A 26953-nucleotide genomic window follows, 5' to 3' on the forward strand; every position below is an offset into this window, starting at 1 on the left:
TGAGTGCAGCAGTAACCTCTTTTTGAATGTTTGTCTTAAACGTTTTTCATATTACTGATATTTCATATCTCTCTTTTTAATATAGATTGTTTTGGAATATGAGCTGAAATACAACACAAATATAATTTAATCGAAGTTGTGGCCTGATGGTAAAAGTAATGGCTTCAAAACTGTTGTACTACTTCCCTCTATTTCTGTGTCCGCTACGCCAAGGAAAGACTCAAGTTCTTAATTTAGCTGTTCTAATGTGCCAGATATTTTTATAGAAAAACAATGTTGTAAGCATTCAAGCACATTGCCACATTTCCAATAGTATTAGGAAACATGGTACCTCTAGTTTAACAGTGCAGTCAAACAGCACTGTGAGCAAATGCACTTGTCCTGTAAATATGTCATACACACTTCTGTGTAGAAAAGCTAGACCCATAATCCATACTGAGTTTTGCTTAGGTAAGCTTGCCTCCACTTTAGAAAACAAACAACCACAAACAAGAAAGCTATACTTGTATGGCAGGGAAACATTGATGTCTTCTGGAGTGACGGCAGCTTTGCCATGTAGACATATTGCAAAGGCAAGCTTTTTGAGCAGGGCAATGCATGGAAGTAAATGGTTTTCAATCTTTCCTGACTCTAGACAAAATGGGTCTTTGAAATCAGCCACAGCACGAGAAATGAAACATTGTACTTACATCCTAGCCTGTCTACGATAAAATTCACCTTAGAATAATACTACAGTACGCTGTACCACATGTTTCTCAAGATTCTGAGGGCACTTGCCCTTAGAGACACATATTCTACGGCATACCTAGAGATCTCTATGAAAAGATTTGGATTAATGGCATTTTTCACATCGGTCAAATTAAGGGCACACAATAAAATGACGTCTCTGGAAAGTCCACGAGAAGTGCTTTTCAGTGAATCAATCACACAGCAGTAAAAAAATGTTGACCAATGATTATTGGGAATAGCATTGCAAACAATCCATAATCTGATTAATTAACAAACACCATATTTATTATTTACATTTGCTGGAGCTTTTGACATAGGGGGACTTACGCTGAGTGAGCAGGTAGGCATTCAGGCATCTAAAGCACACTTTGGCAGCATGTCTACTGATGGATGCATAATGGCTGTTTCCAGAACTGACTGCATGACCTTTCAGCTACAGGGCGGTCTCTCTCATCACGAGGACAGTCCACTACCACAACCTCCATAAACCTTGGTGGAGGAATTTCTGGCTGAGTGAACAAGCATCCAAAAGTGCTCAACAACGAAAGGTTAGATAAGCGTCACCGCAAGACTCCCCCAGAACTTGTGGAGCTGTCAGTAATGTGTTTCAGTGGGCCCGACAACATGCTTAGGCGGTACTTATCTGGGAGAACATCGAGACAAGAGGAGATAAGAGAGTAGGGCTCTGTCCTCATTTTCCAGTTCATTTTTCATTTCCCCCCACCTCTCGCTGCCTTCTTCCATCTCCTTTGCACCGGCGCTCTGTGGAGGATGGTTGAATTTCCCCTCCTCCAGCTATCATCCTCCATGAGTTGGCAGAATTTTTCCAACAGCGTTTGGCCCAAGATCAGTGAAGCACCTTGGGCTCAGAACAAAATAGAAGCAGGACGTGGAGACAGACACAACCTCCCGCAGCAATCTCCTCCCAAGCAATTGTGATAGCAGGGGTGGCAGTGTGGGTTATTCTCTCTGTAATACACTTTAAGGCTGTAAGCTTGTTCCCTGCACAGTGGAGAGGCCTGAGCCCCCCCCTGCATGACTCTCTCTTAACAGTCAGACAAACACACATCCAATCCCTGGTTTGGATGATTACGCTGCTATTGACCATGGCCTTCTCATTCATGTATAATTTGTGTGAGAGAATTCACACGTCATTTTATGGCTGAAAGAGAAATCCAGCCGAGCTTATTTTTCTTTTGTGTCAACAAGGAAGGGACTTAAACGTTCCAAGGCTGCTGGTGTTCATTCTGCTTTACAGTTGCCTTGACAATAAACTACATCTCACTTCCAAGGAGCAGGTTTACTGAATTACCTGTAAAACTTTGCTGAGTAAAACGTGATGTCAAACGTTTCTAAAGAAATCTCTGCAGCTTACTCTTTCAACCAGAGAGGGCCTCTGGGTGGACATTTAGTCTATCATTCAAGCTTGTTTTTGGTTTGTTTTATGGTCCATGAGTTGTTTCATTGATCACGCTGATAACAATGGCAGCTTCTTAGTGAAATATCAACTGCCAGAGAAAGAAATGTAGCTTTCTCATTATTAAAAACCTTCTGCATCCATCTTTGCCAATGTTGATGCCTGTGGTGATTAGGACTTGTATCGACGCTTTGTGCTTGGAGTCGTGTTTAAATATAGCAAACAATCAAGTTGATGTGTTATTTTAGCTCTTATTGTCACAACAAGCTCAATCCAGTCTGCGATATTGCAGATAAGAGAATTATCCATGTCACATTAATGGGACAAAGGACAGGGGATAATATACATTAGCACATCTTCCATTGTCAACACAGTTTCCAATACCTCTGATACTTTGACTATAAAGTGCTGCTCCTCTGTAGCGGGCTCAGGCTGAGTTACACAGAGGAATGTTATTGTTTCACAAAGAGGCTTTACATTTGTGCCGCCGAATGCAAATGAAGCCTTTGAAGTAGGGAAATCTTAGAAAATTAGAGATTTTTTTTTTTCTTCACATGAATAAACCTGCAAGCTACAGACGTTGGCACAAAGAGAACGGAGATGAAAGTTGTTTTGTTCGTGGTCAAAAACAACTAAAAACCATCTCATCTTTTGAACCGCCTGAGGCAAAACTAAAAAGGAAGACTCGGTAGGTAGTGTCAGTCTTTTTTGCTTAAAAGAGCATATTTTTGTTATTGAAGAGGAACCTCTATCAGGGATGTGCAGGCAATTACACCAAATGCTCCCATGCATGAAATCCCAGCTGTTTGTTATTGATACATTTCCAAACACCTCCAAAGACTTTTCAAATTACCTCTCTCCCTTATTAAAACTTAACTCATGCATTCCATCCCCCCATCCCCTTTTTTTTCTGAGGGTATGTGCAGGCGTGTTTGTGTGATAATGCGGGAGCAAGCAGGCAAATATGCTTGAGAGAAGAGTGAGAGAGAGACAGAGGAGGAGAGATAAAGAGAGGGAGAGGGAGTGCATGTCGGATTGGAGAGCCGGACATACCAGCAGACAGCATCCATTTATCTCCTCCTGGAGTACCGATGGGCAGGGCTTCATTATTAGTAGGGAAGCTGTAAGCCAAACATATTTTGAGGCTCTTCTGTATTCAAGCAGCATACCTCGGCATTAACACAAGCCGATTCTCTTTACATGGCTGAATGACATTCCCTTAAAAACCCTCTGAAGGTCAAATTATTTGCAATACTCTAAGGCAGGGGTGGGGGACCTTTTTCCTCTCAAGGGCCATTTAAATATTTTCAACATCCTCCGAGGGTCGTACAAATTATTGACCTCTGCTTAAAAATACTAAAATCACAGCCCATTTATTTCGCCTTTTCGCCATCATGCGTATGCAAAACAGAAAGATATGAACAGAAGATGTGTGCAAATGTATTTAGTTTCCTATCCATGTGGACATGATTTGGGGGGGGGATTTTTTTTAAATGTTGAAGTTAAAAGCATCAATCTGGTGCACTTTGAGAGCAACATGAAGAGATCTATGGATACATCTCCCAACACCCATGAAACACAACTCTAAGCAGATTTAATTTTCTTTATGGATATTTTACAAATCACTCCCCTTTCAAACTGTATTCTTGTTTATTAATAACAACTTTTTTTTTACTGTCATATAGTATTTTATACCTGTTTACTATAATGATCATATAAAGATGTGCCTTTACCTCACTGGTTGGAGAAAAAACTTCTTATATTTGTTAGCATAGCTAGCTAACCAGATGCTAATAACAACAGAGTTATTGACTGTATGATCAGTATGACAGTCTACACTACAGGCATCAAAAAATGCTTTCAACGCTTCGCCCATTCACTTGAATGGGGTGACGTAGAAGATTTTGAATCTTCGCCAAACTGCATTGTGGGGAGCATGGCATGGCTTTGCAAGCAACACGAGCATCTATCGGCATCAAAAGTTGAACAATGTTCAACTTTTGAGGCTCGATGCTTGGCATCAGCCAATGAAATCCCGTTTATGCAAATCCCGCCAGTGCAAGCGCAGCCAATCAAACCGCGTGCAAGCTGGGAGAGCCAGACCGCAGTTCATTTCCTCATATTCCAAACGAGATATTACGGTAGCAAATCACCCGGTTCTTTATGACCGGAACTATTTACCGGGATACAAACCGGAGGAACCAGGCATGGAGGGAGGTGGCAGAGACAGTGGGTGAAACTGATAGTTTTTTCGCCTGTTTGGAGAGTTCATATCCAGTTTACTTCGTTTTAACATTGCTATTGCTTTGTATGTCAGGGGCGGGAGGTTCATGTGATTGGTTGCTCGCAAAAAATCGCCAAGCTTCAGACACGCCCAGCTCCAAGATTTTTTCATGCCTGTAGTGTAGACGGGACTGGGCTTATAACTAAAGACACGGACATGCAAAAACTGCGGCACGCCCGTCTACACTACAGGCATCGAAAAATGCTTTCAACGCTTCGCCCATTCACTTGAATGGGGTGACGTAGAAGATTTTTAATCTTCACCGAACTGCATTGTGGGGAGCATGGCATGGCTTTGCAAGCATCACGAGCATCTATCGGCATCAAAAGTTGAACAATGTTCAACTTTTGAGGCTCGATGCTTGGCATCAGCCAATCAAATGCCGTTTATGCAAATCCCGCCAGTGCAAGCGCAGCCAATCAAACTGCGTGCAAGCTGGGAGAGCCAGACCGCAGTTCATTTCCTCATATTCCAAACGAGATATTACGGTAGCAAATCACCCAGTTCTTTACGACCAGAACTATTTACCGGGATACAAACCGGAGGAACCAGGCATGGAGGGAGGTGGCAGAGACAGTGGGTGAAACTGGTAGGTTTTTCGCCTGTTTGGAGAGTATATCCAGTTTACTTCGTTTTAACATTGCTATTGCTTTGTATATCGGGGGCGGGAGATTCATGTGATTGGTTGTTGGTCGCAAAAAATCGCCAAGCTTCAGACACGCCCAGCTTCAAGATTTTTTGATGCCTGTAGTGTAGACGGGCCGGGTACTGCAATTTCTGAAGTGGCAAAGCGGCGTTCTGGTGCTCTCGCTGCACCCCTGTCAGTCGAGACATATACCACGTGATGACACGTTAGGCTCCTCTTGTGTTCAAGGACCCTGACCTTGGCCAGGAAAAACAGGCACTCGCTTGTTTAATTATTTTGCGGTCTAGATTTTTTACATTTTTTTCTTTCTTTGTTTATAAATGATCTCGAGGGCCGTACCAAATGGTCTCGCGATCCGTATAAGGCCCGGAGGCCGGAGGGTAAAAGTTCTAAGGGTAAAAGTAACCTCAAGTCCCCCTCTGCTTATTTGAAATGACCTCCCCCACTGTAATCACAGTTAACATTAACTATGGAGGAGGTCACAAGATGCTTTTAACTATTTATCTGGACTGTCAAGGGACCAATTTGTCTTTCCTCTCACCAAACGCAAACAAAAAAATGCATGAGGTTTGTGCGGCAGTTTTTAAAAAACACACTGGCCATTCATGCATGATTCTCAGTTTGGTTTTCACACAGAGGACCACATCTGTTGTGCCTGCTCTGAGCCCATCCTGCCCTCCAACCTCAGCCCAGGCAGATACGAACATCTCTTCCATTAATACATTTAAATGTAAATGCAGCTCCTTTCATGAATAAAGACACAGTTCCAACTGCGACAAGCCTTTATTACAGTGTAATTAATCATCTCATTGGGCTGGAGATTAATAGCGAGGGAAAATTAAATGCATCTTTGCACATTCTGCAGAGATTGATTTTGTTAGCCTCAGAAAAAATAATGAAAGGTGCAATATGATTAAAATAAACGACACTGCATGTCGTTTGGCCCTCAAATATTTACAGGGCGTGAATATTTATCAGCAAAGTGTTAAGAGACACAATACCAGCCACCCCAGCTACTTGAAAGAGGAGTGCATTTCCAGCTGATGGATGTGAACTTTTTCCCCCTGAAAGCATAATAATGACACACGCTTTGATGTCAGAGCACTCTGTTGACGCCTGGAAATGCTACATAAAACAGTAACCCCTTTTTAACACTTTCTATCTGTCACAAATATGTACTGACAAGGCCCTGCTGGGATTGAATTATGTATTCCTCTCATGCACACGTACGTCCAGTTATTTGAGACACAGACATAAGCCCACAGCTGTAAAGTAAAGGGACAGTAAGACCTCTCCCCCCTACAGTGTACAGGCGGCGGGGGGATGTGGAAGCACAGCCTGCAGCAGAGGTAAGTGGTACTAGTGCCACGCAGCGACGCAAGGCGGCAGGCTGCCACTTCTGACCGCTCTGTGGCTGCAGAGGTGGATGTGAGCCTCCATTAGTATGCATGCGCTGTCTTAGTGGGGCACGCTGTCTATCCTGACAAAGCATAGGTGGGAAGAGTGAATGCGCTAACAAAAAAGGCAGGTTTCCTTTCATGCCATAAACTCAGGCTGTCATCCTAACAATATGTCACCTGCTCTTCTATTCTTTTAGTTTTTTACAACCCCCCCTAATTTTCTTGTTGTGCATGGTGGCAGTGGGAAGTGGTGTCAATTGATGAGTGAGATGTTAAAAGGGGCATCTGTGTAGAACAGCAGACCAACAAAAAAGAACATGATGGATTTTTTTTTTGTATATCCTTAATTTGCTGGCTGAGTTCACTAAGAACATATTCTCATTCATGGTGACAACGCAGAGGATCAGTAGCAGGGGTAATACACGGGCGCATAGCTGGAAGCATTAATGGATTTCTTTTCTTGAAGCTAAGCATCTGTGGATCTAATCAAAGAACTGGATTTCAGGTTATTCAACGCCATGATGAGGACAATGATTATCAAGATCATATATTACTATCTTACCAGTGGTGTAGTGGGGAGAGACACTATCGACGCGCTCGTTAACTGTCAACGGGGGTGGTACACTGTGGACCTCTGTCGCCTGTCAGCGCAATTTACATGGTGCCTTTTAAAAAATATGATAATAAAGGGCGGTGCCGGCCCGTCAGCGAACCGAGCAGGCCTTTCTGTGCGACTGTCACTCAAATGCGGGACATAGTCTCAATTTGTGGGACGTGGGACAAATGATACAAATGCTATGTGTGCAGTCCCGCACAAAAAGGGACACCTGGTCACCACACACACAGACACAGTGCTGCCCCTCACACACTCACACGCTTCAATCAAGTTGCATAAATACTTGAGCTACATTTTTATTATAATTACTGTGAAACTTATTATGTTTTCCTCATTATTACAACAAATACGCACTTGCAACCGATAACACTGGCAATGATTTTATATTTATTAGACTATTCAAAAAAAATCATGCTTCAAAAAAGTGGGGGGATGGCGATCCCCCGCGTCCAACGACAGCACTGTATCTTACTGTACGTAGTATTGCAGTCACCAACAGGCGGGAGCACTACTGCAAACATGGATCTTGGCGTTTTCCCATATCTCTAACTGCCTCTCCTGCTGGCTGCTTTGAGGCGATATTTTTATATTAGAGAGCCGCTCTGATTCATGTTTGACCTCCCTGCCACACCAGCCCCTTTGAATGCAGTGCTGGCAGAATAATAAATGCTCTTGTTGGTATACAAATGGAGGGATTTCATGACTGTGAGGATTAGAAAGTAAATTCATAAAACGTTCGCACAGATCTTACATTAAAGGCGTGGAGAAAGGCTACAGCCGGATTGACAGTTAATTCCTCCACATCAGCTGAGGTGAAAGGGAAATTGGAACACATTTCCACTGATTTGCATGGCTCGCGGTGTTTGAACCCTATTTTTACACTCAGGAATACTTCTGCATATAAACTGTATCAGGCATGCATCTTTCAACGTAAATGGGATTAAATATTTGACAATATTTATTCCTCTTGAAGGTCATTTCTGACATTTGCTGGCCAACAACATGATGTCATCAAATAACGACAGGAACAATATGTTTCACCTTGCTTCCATCCTCCCCAAAATGTATGCAATGTATAAAATCTATATTAAATGCCATGACTCATAAGCGAGCGTTTGCCTCTAACAAAAGCAGACGCCAGATTGCATGTCTCATCAATGGTGCTCCATTTAACATGAGCTGACAGACAGATTGCAATTTGTTTTACACACATCCTTTATGACAGCGTCCTTTACCATCCAGCAAACATAATATTATGTAGGTACTTAGTGCAGAGTTTGTGCTGAATACATTTCCCTCTTGACCTTGAGACAAGGTGCCATATATTATGCCGTTACCCCAACAAAAATCAAATCTACGTGTGTGTCCTTGTGTAGATGATTAAAGTTACCAGCTGTTGTGTTGTTTAATTTGCTTGGTTGAAAATAATTGCATAGCACTACTTGTGATTTCATCGCTTGTAAAATTCAAAGGACACAAGTGCAAGCAATGGATGGGGTAATGCATGCTGTTGTGTACATGATTGCTCCGCTCGCTGCTTTTATGATAAGGTCTCTGTAGCCCCCCGGCACCACACACCCGCCATCCTCTCCCGCTCTACTGTTGATTCATGTGAGGGGGGTGACATCTTAAGGCACATACCTGCTGGGTGCTGCTCCTTGCATCCAATATTTTCCTTCTCTATATATTTACTATATATAAATAATCCTATGTTGTCAAGTTACATCAAGCTGCATGACTTCAGAGTCATACCCCCACTGCGCGTGGACTCTGGTGAACAACTTATCCATATCCCTTTGCAAAAGCACTGTGTTGCGTTGTCAGATCACATTACGGTAGGCATACGCAGTCATACATTAGTTATACAAGGGGGTTACAGCATCTTTGATTCCTACAGCTGCTCCCCTCTCCCAGGGACCCTGCTCTATAAGCACGTGTGATCTGCCATCGGTAAACATTAACTGCAGTGATCCATGAAGTGCTAACTTTTTATCATTTTTCAATTCTTCCAGCACACAGGTATTCGCCTGAGACATCTGACGTCAAGTCTTTCAAGATATTTTACTGGTATTCAAAGATTTTTTAATTGATACTGTAATTTTAAAGGAAAAAAACCAACAAGCAACATCTTAGTGCTTCAGATTCTAGCTATTCATAGGCCGGATTTCTCTTCAGTAACTAGAGATGTTCCAAGCGACAAATGATATCAACTTTAAAATTGAGACTTGTCAACTGGTCTAAAAGTAAAAACACTCAGAAAACAGTCCCATTTAAGCAAAATGTATCTAACGTTTATTCATTTTTCAGCCACAAATATTTATGATAATAAAAAGGGTATTAGAAATGTGTTTTTTAGTAGCCAAATCATATTTAAAATGCAGCTGAAATGATGGCACTTACAATAGGGATACCTGCTTAAAGTTGAGTGTAACTTATACAGAACATTCAATGTGTGTAACCATGTTAGTAGTAGTAGTAGTAAGTTAAAACTGTGGATAAACACTCAAATCAAATCTCTCTACAGCTCTGTATTGGTGTAATCTTTGCACACAATCTTTACCGGACAACACGTATCAATACCCTTCTATTGAGAAATGTTGAGTAAAAAATCTATTCTGATACAAATCAGACAAGATACCTTAAAGATAGGTCTGAAGGTTGGGGTGAGACATTCCTTGACTGTAAATGGAAGATGGTTCACTCGTGAACTTTGAGAAGGTTCTACAAAGACGCATTAACACCTTGTTCTGCTTATTGTGGATTTAGCAATGCACCTAAGACACGGTCCTCTCTGAATTTGTAAAATTTGCTTTGGTAGCGAGATAGGAACATTTGTACGGGAGCAAAGCTTAAACCACTATTTACCCTGCTTTTCCTTTTGCATCCTTTTAAATGTGTGATTGTTAACAAGACCTCAGCTTCAATATGCCAAACAATGCGCTCAGCGGTGCATGTTTCTGATTCAGTGAACCCTGAACAGCTTACAAAATATATGGAAATCGGATCTGAATGGAAATCTTAAAGGAACCTTTAATATTACAGTCAAATGTCAGATCCCAAGATCCTGAATGCGACAAGAAGTGCACTCTTTGTGAGACATGTAAAATCCTATCTTTTCCCCAGAGTGAAGCTGTGACTGAGGGCCAGCTGAAATCTCTCACTCTTCTCTTCAGGGGCCTCATTTATAAAGTCTTGTGAAGGATTCACGTGGGAAGGTTGCTTACGTAGCACAAAGCAAATAAATACACACATTTCCCGATATATAAAACACTGCGTGCCGGCGTAGGACTTGCGTGCGGCACGTCCTACACCGGTTTCCCTTTATGAATCACAATCAACTCGATATGCGGCGCTTTTGCGGGCTTCATGTAACGCCCATATTTGCCCATAAATAGTCAAAGAAACGGCCCGTATTAATATCAATTTTGACTGACTGCATGACGTAGATCGCAGGACATGACAGCTAAAAAAGACATCTCACACCGTGTGAGATTTTTGTTATTTTGGGGAGGTCGAGATAAATCATATTGTTTGGTGGATGCAGTTTGAACCAGAGTAGCAGCATGGAGGTCGGATCTTCACCAAAATAAATAAATAAGTGGTCCGAAAAAGGTTAATGACAAAAAAAAGACACATAACCTAACCTTCCTCAGGCAGTGTTTCAGTACAGGGGACAGGACACACCCCCTTGATGAGTGTGGGGGAAACTTCTGTAGCAATGGAGAGTCAGGACTCAGAGAGACACGAGGAGAGCTGGAGGTTTGATGTCAAACACTGATGGTTTATTTGGAGTTACGGCCGGAGAGTTGACAAGACAGGTGGTTTGTCACGAGTTGACACAGCGGTTGCCAAACCAACTCTGAAGAACTCTTTCTGTAGCTCGAGGTTTTAACTAGTTCGGAGTGTAATAATCAACATTCTTTATCAGTGAGACTAAACAAATATGGACCCTGAATCTAACTAGAGCTCTGGTCCATAGAAAAGAATGTGCGCCAGGGAACCTTCGTCCCTGAACAGTAAACTACCTCATGGCGGCTTGTGCCCTGTGATAGACTGGCAACAACAATGCTGCTCCTCCTTAAGAGAGATAGCAGCAATACCCAAGGCTGTAGACCTATGCCATGAGAAAGGAGACAGTGAGAGGAGAAAATGATGAACTTTGTCAAAGGTTGAATACCTAACCAAATTATTCCCTAACAATGAGAAACTGTGGGATAGCAAGAAATGATTGGGGAATCCCTCCGGAGTGGAGTCATGACGACTGGATCTGAATTATTTGTTTGTATTTGGTGGTTTGTGTTCCAGCTGTTGATCAGCAACTATATCCATAATCCACCAGTTAAAGGAAATACAACTAATGTGTTGTGTTATATTAGCTGTACAATTGACCACATATGGTGTTCTTAGTTTCCATACCTCCTGTGTTTTACGAGCGACTTATCAAGTAGGCGGCGTACGGCATAAAACATGATTAGACATGACAGTATAAACCATGCTCGTATCTATACAACCTAAAGAAATGCAAGTAATATAAAGTAATTCTGTCCTTCTGTTTACCGCATCATTTATGAGAATACATTTCTTAACAAGAGAACATAATCGAGGGGTGATCAATAACATTTCCGTATTTATTTATTTCTCCAAGTTATGTTTGTGTGTGCACTGAGGAGTCTCAAACAGGCGTTTGTTAAATCATTTTAAGATTGGCTTTAATCAATTTGTGAAAATTAATTCTTCATATATGATAAATGAGGTAACATTTTATTTATGGTATTATTTCCACATATTTATCTCCATTCTTCCTTCTGCCAATGCCGTTTTTGTGCGTAGTGCGTAGGCAGGGTTGGGAGGGTTACTTTGTAAATGTAATCAGTTACTGATTACTGAATACATGGCTCTGAAAGTAATCCGAATACAGTTACAGTTACGTGTCTTAAAAACGTAATCAGATTACTTTTAGATTACTTTTGGATTACTTTCTTTTTCCATCACAGATGGGTATGTTTTGGTGTAGGCCTACAGGAGAGACAAAAAGCAAAAGGAAATGTCTTTTTACTGTTTTAATGACTTATCAAGAGCACAACTGAAACATAACATCTGAAACGATGTAACAACATAATGAACTTTTTGGGGATGCAGCTTGGGATGTGAGGAGTGAGGGACACGGCTTAGAACGGGCGTGTCGCCTTCTGTCCTGCCAGTGTTGGCAGGACATGAATTCAAATGTCGAACTCTGACTTCATTTTAAGGACATGTCGGCCAGGGGTGTAGAGTTATATTTGTTTAAGCACCAGATTGGCAAAACAGGAGAGTGTGTGCACCAGTCTGCCTTGATCTATGAATGCATGTCCGTGACTCTCACAGTATCTGCTGCCCACAGCTGTTTTATATAAGGAAAACCTCCTTCACTTCATGAAATCTCTGCAGCACCAGGAGGCAGCGGGAGGGCTAACTCAGCCTCTGAGAAGTGGAGCGCAAAGTGCCTTCATTGTGTTTACCTTCAGAATCATAAGGCTAAAGAGCGACCGCAGCCTGATGTGTTTTAACCACACCCACCCACCCACCCACCCACCCACCCACACACACACACACACACACACACACACACACACACACACACACACACACACACACACACACACACACACACACACACACACACACACACACACACACACACACACACACACACACACACACACACACACACACACACACACACACACACACACACACACACACACACACACACACACACACACACGATTTAAACGCAGACTTTTGTTCCATCTTTCCACCAATAATTCCAATAAGTAATCCAAAATGTATTCACTTCAGGTTTACGAAAGAAAGTACTTGTTTTTCAAATGTAACGCGAGCTGAATACAGTTACTTGATTTTTGTATTCTGATTACGTAACGCCGTCACATGTATTCCGTTACAACCCAACCCTGGGTGTAGGCTACGCGTGGGTCAGAGTTTGCGTGGAGGACCACACATTTCCCCGTCAATTTTGTTTTTTATAAATCACAAACATTGCGTAGAAACTGGCATGCGCCATCTTTTGAGCGTAAGCACCGTTTATAAAAGAGGCCCCTGGTCTTTTATCCTCACTCAATTGACCAGGAGTCTAAACCAGAAGTTCACTCCACCAACCTCACAAAAGAAAGAACGCACATCACTAAGCTAAAAGCTTAACCTCCAGCTCAAGTGGTGTCTTTGAGCTTAACTCTGCAAAGCCTAGCCTAGACATATTCACATCAAGAAGAGCTGTAGTGGAAAGAAGGGAAGTCTTGGTATTTGATATGAAAATAAATTATTTTGAACGCAAAGCACTGCACTGACACCTGCAATATTTATCTCTGTCATGCAATGCGTAATGCGATTGCCTTCATTTGCTTGTTAGCTTGTTTGTGACCTGAGAGTCTCTCAAAAGCTAAAGACTGGTTTGGAAGGAAATGTGCTGCGCACACCTATTGATGTTTTTGACCCGTCTTTCCTCAAAAGCCACCTTGAGGTCAGTCTTTGCCTGCACTCATGGCACCCTGGGTGGTTAGCACTGTTGACTCGCAGAAAAATGTCCTGGGTGTGAACTCGTCTATTGCTGAGTGGACTGATAGAAATGCACTTTACTGTAGGTACAGTATTGGAAATACTGTTAATCAGTTTCAAATAATAATTTGTTGTGCTTTTAACCAACAATGTAACAATGTTACAATGTATTCTAATGATGCCGAATGTTAAGACAAGTCTAAGAGTCTATAGCCATGCAAGTTCCTCTGTGAGGCTAGTCTTCTTTTGTTTACAACAGTGTTTTTCGCATTTAAAAGTCACATTGCATTACATGTCATTTGTTAGACGCTTTTATCCAAAGCGACTTACTGTTGTACAGTGGACAATCCCCACAGGAGCAATTTGGGGTGAAGTGTCTTGCCCAGGGACACAATGACATGCGGACTGCAGTGGGACTCGAACTTGGTACCCCCTGATTTGAAGTCCAGCACTCTATCCACTGAGCCACAGCAGCCCAGTACATGCTAGCATGCTTAATTATCAGGCATAATGTTTGACATGTTCACAATTGTTTTAAGCATAACAACATGTTCTTATTAGCATTATGGATTTCATATTTAAAGTTAGAAATGTAACTGCTTATAAGAATTTTTACCTACTTCCTTGTTTGGTTACCAAAGGGTCGGCTATCGTTGAAACAAAACAAAAATACAATTCAAAATGAGCCTAGCCATATAGCGCTCAACACAAAGTACATTCCATTTTTAAGAGAATATAATTTCACAAACTTAAATTCCAAAATGTCGATCATATGTTGGCACCAGAGGATAAGCAATCCGATTGATGTATCCTGTAGGAAACATACGCTAATTTCAAGGTAATGCAGCCCAGTGTCCAAACACAGATGTCAACCTGCTTACAGTGACTGAGGTTAAGTCAATGTATCACTAAAGTCAATAGGATTCATACTGTGGAATCCATTACTGACCACAATTGTTGAGATATTTCGGTTGTGACCAAAGAAATGGGCCGATCAGGGGAGCGACCGACAGCGGATCCCTGGAGCCATTTTGAAAACATCCACATAGTCTGAAACCATGTATAATTGACTCATGCATGGTACTTAGCAAACAGATAAATGGAGGTGAACGGATTATGATACAGGAGCGACTTGTGAAGTCTTTGTTTATAACATTTCTATTCCCTTCTTTTTTGTGGAAACCTGTCACCTTTGGAATTGGAAACATTGTTACTGACAGGAATTCCATTTTTCACGGATACACTTCATCATGAAAACAAAAGGAGAAACTTTTCTTATGTTCTCCTGTCAAACCAATGTGGGGTGTTTGATAAGAAATCACTCTACACACCCGCCCTTATATAACTATTGTGTCATCTAGAAGAGCAAAGTTGCCAACAGAGTTAACAGGGACTGTGGGGATTGTCAGATTGGGAGAACACATGCATGCTACTGAGTGACTTCTTGTTAAGATGTATTCAAATGTGAAAACAATACTGTTACCTTCATCTCCCAATGCTCAGAAACAATAACCCTAACCACATGGAAGTGACTAACCACAAATTCAAATGAACCAGTTACTGTTATTTAGTGTGCATGGATCCAAAGGGGCTGTTCTTGCCTGGAGGAGGATGACCTTTTGTTTGTTTCTCTCTTGTGGACTGGCAAGAGTATAGACCTGTGGTTTTCAAAGTCTGGATCATTACCTGCCCCTGGGATATCTATCTGTCCATCGACCAACTTGAAAAAGGCATCCATCTCTCTGGCCTGAAATGAACTGTAAGTGGTGGCTTTCATACTGTTTTTATCTGTATTGCACATGCTGATGTATATGTTCTTTGCCTCTAATCTAACAACTTAAGACATTAAAAAAATAGATCGCCTTAAAAAAGTTTTGAAAGAACCTGAGGGCTGACTGTCTTGTTATGTTGAACATATCCTGTTTATTATTCTCAGTTCAGCACACTTCTGCTTTGACCCTCGCCCACTTGATCTGCCTTGTCCATCACGTTCTGCACGGAAAGATTTATTAAAAGAATAATAGATTGTTCATCAAACACAGGGTGTCAGTTTGTGTGTTTAATCACAAGGGGTGAAAGCCGTGCTCGATCACAGGCCATTCCTTAACCCCTCGCCTCGGAATTGAGTCGGGCTCTTGTTTTTGCTGACACATCGGAGGTCACGTCAAGATGAATTGTTTTTAAGAGGAAACGGGTCCATAAACTATGCAACTTTGACACTACCGTGTGCGTGTTTCAGCTTAGTAACTTGATGTGAACACAAAGAGATGGCATGTGCCAAGTATTCAGTCACAACTTGCTATTAACACTTCTATCATGTCTGCTTCTCTCTTAAAGACCAACAGTTCAAATGAGTACAATAAAGTTTCAGAGGAAATTAAGAGAGCCTTGATCAATTTCATAAAGAGCTACTAGCTTTGTGGTGCGAAAACATTCTGCATAATCACATTTTTAATCTCTTGTACAATTATTGACATGCAATATGATGAACACTTCAAAGTGATGGGACTGCATCAATGGGAAGGTCTGAGTGATGTGTCAGCGAATGTCCCAGTAGTCCACTCGTAATTAAAGGTGTGTAGCGCGCAGGAACCCTAAAGCCACGCGCTGTAACCATTAGAGATAAGAGTCACACGCTCCAGGCTTACTTACTATCGGCCCAATTATTAACTGTGTGGTGCACACGGCTCTCTCAACGCCTCTGCAGCCAGCACCTTACCTTTTAACCTCCCGCCCTCCTTCAATCCCATCTTCATGCAATAATTGGAGCACACATGGGATGTGAGTGTGTTAAAGAGGAAAGGGGTAACACAAATGAAATAGGCTGATAAGGCACACATGCAGGATTAACCTAGACCTTTTTATTGAGGAGATCCATCAAGAGCACTTTTTCTTTACTCTTCCTCCTGCCAGCTCATGTAGTCAATTTACAACAGCACAACTGAAAGACATTCGATCAGAACATTCTCCTTTGATTGTCAGCTTGTTTTTTGTTGTTGTATAAAGTATTAGTAACATTTTACGTGTCAATTTTAATGATATCAATCATTGAAAGTAATCATTTCTTAAATGTGAGAAGCTGGAAATAAGCGTTTGGCATTTTTGCTTAAAATGCATTAAATAATGAATCTAATAGTTAAATAGTTGCAGATTAATATTCTGTTGATCGACTTATTTTTCTACTAAACTGTTCAGCTTTATGTTCAGTATACCAATAATATGCCATGTTCAATGTCATGAGATAACATATGAGTTTAGTTTACATTAAGACTTTTTGCAAGATACGAAAGAAATACAAACAAACACACATGACGTGATAAAAGAGTTATATCCTTGGGCATCATAAGAAGGATCACCGCCCTTGCAGTAAAGGATAACAGTTTTGACCAGTCAACTGTTCTCTGGAGATAAACAGGAGATCTACAAAAGACAAAATCAAATAACTCCTCCGTCCTCTTTTGAGCTCGCACCATGTGTAAAACACCTCGGCTACCTCCGCATTCAGTAAGCGCCACACCTACGCAGCAGCAGCAGCAGCTCTGGCTGTGAGCTCCTTCTCTCCTCTCCTGCGACTGCATTAACACTTACAACTATGTCTTGACTCACCAAGCCCACATATCTACCTGTGAGGAATGTGTCAGTTTTCAATATAACACCCACTACAAACTCATATACAAGTTAATGTCTCATAACTCCCCTTCTTCCTCAGTTTTAGTGTCTGCACATACTGTATATGCTGCCTAAATGGAGCAAATTAGATTCCATTTAAACAAGATTCATTGTTATGAATCTCCTTTGGATGTGAGTGTCTTGGTATGTAAAGTTATGGAGTGGCTGAGAGCTAGAAGATTGATGAGTTATTGTCTTGTAATAGACTTCCTGCTCCATCAGATACCTCTGCTGCTCTGTTCCACAGTGTGCAATAAGGTGAGTCATGTATATATAGTGTATGATTGAATTTATTTTATAGAACACATACTGAACTACATCCTTCAATAAAACTACTATAAAAAGGTCCAACGTGGCAGGGAGAAGAAAAGACACAATAATCAATCAGTCTGGGTATGAAAATAAAATGCAATCCAATTCAAACCAATCTTCCACTGAATGATGCAATATGGATTAATGATGTCTCACAATTTACCTTTTTTTTATACACCTTTTATGCTGAAAGCGAGAACTAAAACAGACGTGGGTTTAATATTCGTTTTAAAAAGACTTGATACAGGAAAGAGCTTGACAAAAGCAAAGACATATGTAAGGTATCCAAAAGTAGGTAACTGTTTGGGTCCATTTTATGTACATTTTTCTTTCTTTTAAAATGAACAGGAACAGTTCCCTGATATTTTCTTGTGCAGAATGTGTATTATAGTTTGAATAACAAATCAGAAATCTATTTGAATTGGGACCTTATGAATGAGAATTTTATTGATTTGGGAAATCAGTGGCGATTTCCAACACTAATATTCAAGCTTCTCTAAGATATATAGCCTTCAACATATGTTATTTTTGTAACTTCTTTCTTCAAAGATTTAGCATAGATACAAACTTGGCAACATTCCTAGATATTTGTGTCACTTTTTTTGCCATCATTGGATGGAGGTGTGCATTGGAACTGTCAAAAATGTTGGTTACTTTTACAAAAAAGCATAGTTGATATAAAATTGGTCAATTTCTCCCGGATCTAGCGCCTGATTTATATGTGTGGATGCAGTGAACAGTCGTCTACAGCTGTATGAATCCCTATTCTCCAGAGGCTCGTTCTCGCCAATCCACAGCTGTGTTTGAAATGAAACCCTGAAGATACATTATGTTTCATTCAGGAATGTGTCAAACAATAGAGTCTAAAAATGCTCTTACTCTATCTCCACTTGGCCCCACTACATACACAGTGGACATCATAGTTTGTGAATTGTAAACAACTATTTGGTTGACACCTGGATTGGCAAAATACACACATATTGCATTACTACTGAAGCTAATGTCTCCTTAAAAATCAGACCTTTCACGGAGGACAACCGCAAACTGTTCTACCAATCAAACAACTTCTGGAAACATTTTATAATATAGTATACCTTAGAATATTTGTTATGTATTCTCTCTATATTCTTTCTTGTTCATTTTCTTTTTTCCCCCTTATTATTGTCATGTTGATACATGCAGCCTGAGAGCGGACTGTGCAAAGATCAAAGCACCGGCATGTCAGGGAAGGTGGTTCGTATAGGCAGAGCAGCCGCCTGCTTCCGGAGCCCGGCACAAAGCCCAGTGCTATTTGATGGCTGATGGCACAAATGAGGGACTAATGCACTATATGTTACACCTTTCAGGGGATACGGCAGATGCAGGAGAAGCTACATAACTCTATATAGACTTGGTAATGAGGATGTGAAATGTGTACAGGTTTGTTTTCATGCTCTGCTCTGATATTAGCCTTTGTTCTCATGGTGTTATTGTAGTTCAATGGGGATATGAGCACACAGTCCGCTGCTAACAACCCTAATTATAGAGTGTGTACAGTGGTTTGCTTTCACAGAAACAACAGTTTAATCTGCCCTCTTACATTATCAGACCAATCCAGGTGATGTTCACCCTCCACTGCCTGCAGGCCTGCAGTGTGTAGCTCCCCTGCACGCTGACAGGTGTCAGCAGTTGCTTGCTTGACATTTCCGTCATTAACAAGCATCTGGTTTGTATCACACCCCTAACAAGGCTTGCCACCAGGCTTTGATTTTCATCCTTGGAAATAACCAATGCATCCCTTGGTAGATTACTCTCTGAACATAATCCAGAGTTACGTAAATCTAAAGTGAAGTTAACGTACCAGTCACAAATTCGACTGGTATAGTAGCTGTTTAAATCCAGCTATTTCATACTGCAACCACTGGTGAATTCACTCAAGTTTGATTTAGAAATTTAAATTGAAATGTAGTGAAATTCAAGGAAATGGTTCCCCAAAGCAATTGCTTAACGGTTTTCTTAAAGTTAAGGCTCTCAAATGTATAGTTTGAACAAGTGCTCAAGTGTCTCTTAGAGATTTCAGTAATCCATAAATACAAGAAAATGAGGCTTAAGATTGTCATGGCTGAAAGTATGGGCACAGAGAAATGCTGAAGAAACAGTTCAAAAAAGGCATTCAGCCAAAACTTCATATATATGTTAAATTTCCAATCCAGTGGGTATGAAGCCGGCAGAGTTACGGTCAGCACTGAGACGTATGAATGTTGCTGTAGGTAACAGTACAGTCCCCTGAGGCGGGCCTGTGCACCGCTGCCTGTCCGACATACTGCTCTCGACACAAACAAAGCGCGGCATGTCCTTGTAGTCTTTAATCCAGAGTTCGATGTCCTCGTGCATCACTGAGCCACTCTCTGAGGAGGCCTCTCTCCATGCTTCTACCTTCTTCACATGGGTAGAGGCAGTACGGAACAACAGGTAGTGCCACAGAAGCACTTCCCTCTGTAATGATGTGAGCTGTAACCTAATGATGTCCTCAGTTCATAGACAACGACTGCCACAATCAAGAGGGTGGTGTAAACAACACATGTAATACATCCTTAGTGATATAGAAGAGAGATGAGGAGCACTGAATGAGGAAAGTATAAAAAAAACAAGATGTGAAACTGATTTGAAAGAAAAGTCAGTGCTGCATTAGTCACGATAACCTTTGATGTCAAAGTAAAACAAATATGGTGCTTTTCAAGGATAGGGCAAGTAGTCAAGATTTTAACTGATGAGAAATTATTCAGACTGAACTACTTAGTTCAATGTTAAGCTAATTGGAGCGTTTTCTCTTGTTTTAATATTCTGTAAAGCACCAGGCAAGCTAATGATATTCACCATGGGTTTTTAAAAGGAAGACAGTTCATCTTTTTCATTGGCTTGTGCCCAGCCTCAGTGGCCAAAATAGCTCATCATTTGTGCACTGCTTCATTCACTGACCTCAAGTAACATTATCTGCATCCATATGTCAACAATTTCATTTCCCTACATGTTTTTGATTGTGTTAAAAAGAAGGATAGACCACGTAAGCAGGGTTGGGCTGTGTCATACAATAGACAGTATCACGAGGAAGGAAATGAAGGATTTTCTTAGGACAGCGTGGAAGCTCATTGGTAAGCGGTGTCACAGCCAGGCGCTGCAGACTGCTTCCTGCCTTCTGCTCGGTGCACGCCAGGACAGAAACACTGCCTGCCAATCAGGAATACGTTGGACTTTTAAAGAGGATAAGGAAATACAACTTTTTCTTTATTGAGAGACTAAAATGCTGTGCTCATTTTCATGTCTGCAGTATTGTCCAAGGGCAAAATGTTTGTTTACTACTGGATATCCGAACACAACAATGGTAGCCTGCAGAAAAAGTAGTTATACTAAATAGTTATAGTACACTCAATTATTTAGTATTAGAATTATATATATTTAAAACTGTAACCTTGAATTTAATGAAAATAATAAGAATAAATTATACTTGTATTATTAAAAATTAGGTGTGGACACTGAAATTCAGAGTTAATTTATTTAGTTTTAATTTATTTGAGCTAATTTCAATATTCTATTTACTTGGCTCTTTAATGACTTTGGCATAGTTTTGAATTACCTTTCATAATGTTTCTCAATACCGTTTGAGAAACAAAGATAAACTATAATGTTAACTCTGTTAAACCTATAAATAATCTTGATTATTTACAATGTAAATAGTTGTACAATGCTTTCTCTTATACCGTATATATAGTATATAAATAAAGTCTGTAGTATTGAACTTGCCTTTCAGAAGTATGAAGCGTGTAAACTGGCTATGGGGATAAAATGTGTGATATTGGAATACAAATCACCTCTGCTGCTAAGGACATCCTCATTGCCACACATTACTGCCTCACTACATTCATTTCATGTTGTCTCTGCTTACATTCAGATCAATACCACAGCTAAGAGGAAGCCCTCTGCGCTGCCCTTGGTATTCTGCACTGTAAATGAGATTTTAGAATCCAGTAATATACAGAGGATGGACAGAATAATGGAAACATTTCATGATAAAAGAACTACGGAGCAATTAAATCCTGGCTCAGTGAATACAAGTTAGAGGTTGCAAGCTGTTTAACATCATTTCCCAAACTCATATGTATTCTGTGTATACTGCGTGTGACAGCTGTGCCTTCTTTATTTCCCAAATGAGAGCTAGCCATATCATATTAAACCTTTTTTAACCACTGTACTAGTGGAAGTCTTATGACCTCTTTGCAGTGATTTGAGCTATATTGCATGTTGTTTATTCGACATAACATAGCTTATATTACCATTTCAGTTTTCTGGTGCTTGCAATTATAATTTAGTTTTATGAAATTCTTTCCTTATTTTCTTAAGTTTTGTGTGGTGCCAAAATAAGATAATACTGTGAAATACTTCTTCACAATTCAAGAACTCATATATTGACTTGACTTAGTTAGGATGTGCATGTGTAAGCGTGTGTCTTTTAATGCTCCTTATTTGAACTATTGCACATGTTTATCTAAAACAGGGATGGGCAAATGGCGGGCCGCGGGCCGCATGCGCCCCCCACCTCCTCTTTTTGCGGCCCTCAGATTAATTTATAAACAACGTAATTAATAAAAAAATAAAAATAATATATATATTTTTTTTTTACTTGTAGTACTGATACCGTCCACTAGTCTCCTAGTTACGTCGCGAGCTGCGTACATGATTTCAAATACAGCAAAATAATCTGTGACGGATTTGTGTGTATTGTGTTTGTTTCCCGGGGAAACCCTCACAAGAAACACTGGCTGTTGTTATGCATGCTGTGACGTTAAGTTGCCTCTTGTAATTATGCCTTTACAAGCTTAAAAGTTGTATTTATCATCTGAATTTGGCAAAACAAGTTTAATATTCTTAAAACCAAGACTTTGTTTATTTGAAATCAGATGAAAACAAACTGTCACGGACCCTGCCGTGTTATCTATGATTACTACGCTTTTCATTCATAATTTCAGCGGGAGGGAGGGGGAGTGGTGCTGAGGAACAGCAGAGTGCGGGCTGACAGGTGTCTGTGTTGACATTCCCCTTATTGTGGAATAAGGGGAATGCAGAGACTGGCTACAAGTGTTTTAGGTTCAAGTTAGACAACTAATGTCTGGGTTAGTGTTCATGACTTCATGTTTATGTCATCTTAATGGTTCATCTCAATACACAGACATTTTCCGTGCTTTCCAATAGTTTAAAATCGTTTTATTCCACTGTTTAATAACCTGTTCAATACAAACATGTCACTTGTAAAAATGAAATAACATTTCTGTGAACCGATATTTGTTTAGTGAGCTTATTAGAGGATGTTCCCATTTTTTGGGGATGTTCCCTTTGATTGTAAAATGTCAATGAAGATGTCAGACTTAGTATATTTGTTAATAATTACATACAACACATGGAATTTTTGTGTGTGTGTGTTCCGAGTGAATCTGCGCCCCCCTGGTGGCCAGTACATCAATGATGTGGCCCCCACCACCAGCAAATTTGCCCATCCCTGATCTACAGTATGCTGCATCACATTTTGCCATCTGATCAGCTTTTGTTTGTCTTCAAACAAATTGTAAATATGGCTGGCAAATAAAGGTACAGTAGTGATGTAGTGGGGTAGAAGTGGATGGTAACAGAACATTCAAATACTCAAGTGAAGTGAGATTGCTTAACATTGTAAGTACATTGACTGTCTTACTGTCCAACACTGATCTAATGTTTGGGTCAGGGAGAATGTATTTTGGACCATAATTGCATGAGTAAGACTTTCTGCCATTTTGAGAGGAACTTCCACTAAATGCTTAGCTCAATACAAATACTGTACATAGTGCTCACAGGGCAAATCTGAACCTAAAAGACCATTTCTAATTCGTATGGATTCTGTAAAAGTTCTGAAGAGATATCAAAGCAAAGCCATAAAATAAATACAATCCAGCAAAAACTCATATTTCAGAAACTTGAAAAAGAAAGTCAATGTGCGTTGTGATTAATAAAGTGAAAGGATGATCATTATTCATCGCCTAATAATCTAGTTGAGAAGTTTACTGGTCGATTTATAACAAAAATAGTTTGGATTGATTTTCATTGGTAATCAATAAGCAATGTGTCATTAAATGTTACGTCTTGGCACAAATCTCTGATGGTGTAGCCTAATTTCATGAAGCTCCAAGCTTAGTCCAGTTCACTTCCTTTGCTTTCCATCCAGCAGGTGAAGGTAATTTAGCAGCTGAGGCTAAGTGGAGAGGCTAATTGTTGTGTCGCCTCAGACGGAGTCAAAGAAAGGGTGAGAACCCTCGGAGGGGGTGAGGGGAGGAGCGGCCATCTGGAGAGGGGGGAGTTCCCCTGGTGGAGCGGCAGGCGTAAGTTCACCACATCTCACCAGCCCATCGCTGAGCCAATTTAACTTTGTGAACTATTATTATTGTGCGCTGAACTGAAATCATTACACAGACTGTGTTTTGCATGAATTTGAACTAACAAATGAACGTTATGCTGTCTTCAGGGTGCTGTCAGGAGTACCAGGATTAAGTTAAGCGTGAATTAATTATAGAAACGAAGAGGCTAATTAAATGAGAGAGTCTGTCATTTCTGTATTTCAATACATATATACAGTAGCATGTCGGATATAATCATGCCTGTTCATACACACGTGGATACAACTACTGATTGAGGGAGCTGCCGAGTAAGCTTAATTAAAGACCCCATGTGTATTACCCATGAATTATACAATAACATTATTTAAGAACAAATAAGAACATCCTGATGATAACTTGGAGGTGGACCGCACTTCTAGGAGTTGCAATAACTTTCTAATTTCTTTCTTCCTCACTCCAATTAGTCAAATACTTTAGGCTTTCAACTAACTCCAACGATAACCCATCAGTGTCATTAGCTGGTCAGCATAACTGCCATATTATAAAGACTGTGCTGGGAATGAAGAAATGGAAGAAATGGCTGGGTCAAACTTCATTTTGTTCAATATATTTGATGTATATATTATTTTGTCGCCTTTATTAGAACAGCTGAAGAGAGACAGTATAAGAAAGGGTATGCACAATCCTCAACATGGAATTCAGCAAAAATATACCCCAGATGGGCCAAACTAGGTCATGAAACCTCTTTTTTCCATTTGTGCACATGTTACCATGTTTAGGAGAGCGGCACACATTTACCTGCGCTATGTTTTTCTAAAGGAAACCCTGGTTGGAACTTTATTTTGAAAAGAGTGTACTGTATGCATGTAATGACCGGAAATGGAGACATCATTACTGACAGGTCCACAACTGATGCTAGAGTCATATCTAGAGCACCATTGTTTGAAATGTAGGGCCACTGGCCACACATGAGTGTTATTTGAGTTAGAATGTTCAAATTCAAAGGGACTTTAGTTCTGAGGTGTTTTTAATCATAATATAATTAGGCTTATGAAGTGCTGGGCTAAATGCATTACTCATGCTAGAATTAATTAAATATCTTTGATCATAAATATTTGTATGGGCTGAGTGTCCAGTTACACTAACAGGCTTTTGACATTTATATTCCTCTGCAGTTACCAGCATCTCTTCCCACACAGAAAAACATATGTGCAAAGCTTCTCTTTTCTTCAGCCTAGTAGCCATGTCAAAACTGATAGTATAGCAAGACTTTCTATGACAAATGATGAAAAATAGGCAACCTGACTAATCATCTATCCCTCTGTCTTGTGGGCAAAACTGTCATTAGAAATTATGAATGAACAATAGATGTGTGTTTTGCTTTATGAGCTGTTATATTGATCTGCTTCACAGAAATCAAGTGGCATGCTTGAAACAAGCACCCAGCTTGTCTCCACCAGTTTGTTCAAAGTCACATTTTTGGCTCCCTGTTTTCCATTATCTGGCTGTGCTCACAGAAACAATGCTTTTGTCTGCAGATGTTTTTTTGGAGGCAGCTTATTGGCAAGTATTTAATAACGGCGCCTCATTACACTCGAGTAGTAATCTTTGAGCTGTGAGCTCTGCAGAAAGCCCACCAACCCAACTGGGACACGTTCAGTTGTGACAATCTGAGAAAAAGCTTTGTCCTGAAATAACCTGCATTAACCACAGACATGGGCCTCCAGTTTTAGGACATAGCATCACATTTTTGGCCATGCATGCGGTTGTTAACACACAGCAGTGGTAGAGCTAAAACTGGTAGTAACAGGCTGAGAATGTAGGGCTTATTAAAAAATAATGAGCTGAGCCTTTATTAAAGCTAGTCATCACTATTACAGATCAGTAAGGTTTCAGTTCCAGCAGTCTTCATACATAATATATTACAAACATATATACTCCTGGATAGTGAACCAAGGACACACTCTCTTTAATTATAATCTAACAAACACGGAAAAGTAGCCTCCTCTAATTTGCTCATTTACAGTATCCTTTGTAAAGTATAATCAGCCCAGCATTTCCTTGGGCAAGGAAAATATTAATTACGCTTGAAATGTACTATAGATTATACTTCTGTGTTATGAAGGGGGCGGAGGACGCTCTTAATTATACAGCTGGATCAAATTAACAAGGCCAGTGACTTTATTTATTCCCAATGGGAAGAATACATGTAAACAGAGCCAGAACAAGAGGCATTGTGTGATACCTGTGATAAGAGACTGCTGGTTATGATTGTCTTAGATATAATAAAAACGAAAAAAGACACGATTTTCGCAGACCATTAAAATACTTCATGTGCTGGGTCAAGCTCTGTACAAATGAGCCATTATCCTGAACAGTTTGAGTTTTCATCCAAAAAGCACATTATCTTTCAGTGGTTGAAGGGTTGACCAAATGAGAGGTCCAGCGGAGCAGTAAACACAAACACTGATGCTCCTCAGAGCAACACCTGAAGGCCACAGCGGGATGGCAACACCTGCTCGTTCCACTCATGTCACGCTTTGTTTCTAGTACATCCACTCAGAGAGATACTGAAAGACAGAAGTTCTGAATCAAAACACAAACAGGTTTATCAGGTTCTGGGCATATAGACACTATACTGTAGAACATCTTGCAAAGTTATTTGTAAATAAAGCATATCGCACATCTATACATATGACCCAGTTTAGGGTTGGTTGTTAAGTAAACACACCACTAGAAAAGGAATATGGAATTAATAGAAGATGAGAAATGAACAAATCAAAAACCACCACTATAATCTTAACTCTCCATTTCCAGGCACAGCTGTGATTGATTTCATGGCGTCTGGGGATTTACTCGTGCCCTCTCCTCTTCCTCCATGTTATTGGAAAAGGCTGCAGGGACACGTTTTTTTTTTGCCATGATCACAG

The 26953-nt window shown here is 40.4% G+C and overlaps 1 protein-coding gene across 6 annotated transcripts in view; it reads right to left on the reverse strand.

Moving 5' to 3' along the window:
- The window catches only part of adirf (adipogenesis regulatory factor), a 296791-nt gene that overhangs the window by 83422 nt on the left and 186416 nt on the right, over nt 1–26953 (reverse strand). Inside the window, exon 1 of one of the 6 annotated variants that reach the window (XM_079672415.1) lies at nt 14265–14363. The exons of the other annotated variants lie outside the window; for them this stretch is intronic. The gene's annotated coding sequence lies outside the window, so the exon portion shown is untranslated. Of the gene's footprint in view, nt 1–14264; nt 14364–26953 lie in introns of those variants that run through there. 6 annotated transcript variants of the gene reach the window in all.

Source organism: Notothenia rossii (assembly GCF_949606895.1).
Source record: "Notothenia rossii genome assembly, chromosome: 3".
In the NCBI taxonomy this organism is placed as follows: domain Eukaryota; kingdom Metazoa; phylum Chordata; class Actinopteri; order Perciformes; family Nototheniidae; genus Notothenia; species Notothenia rossii.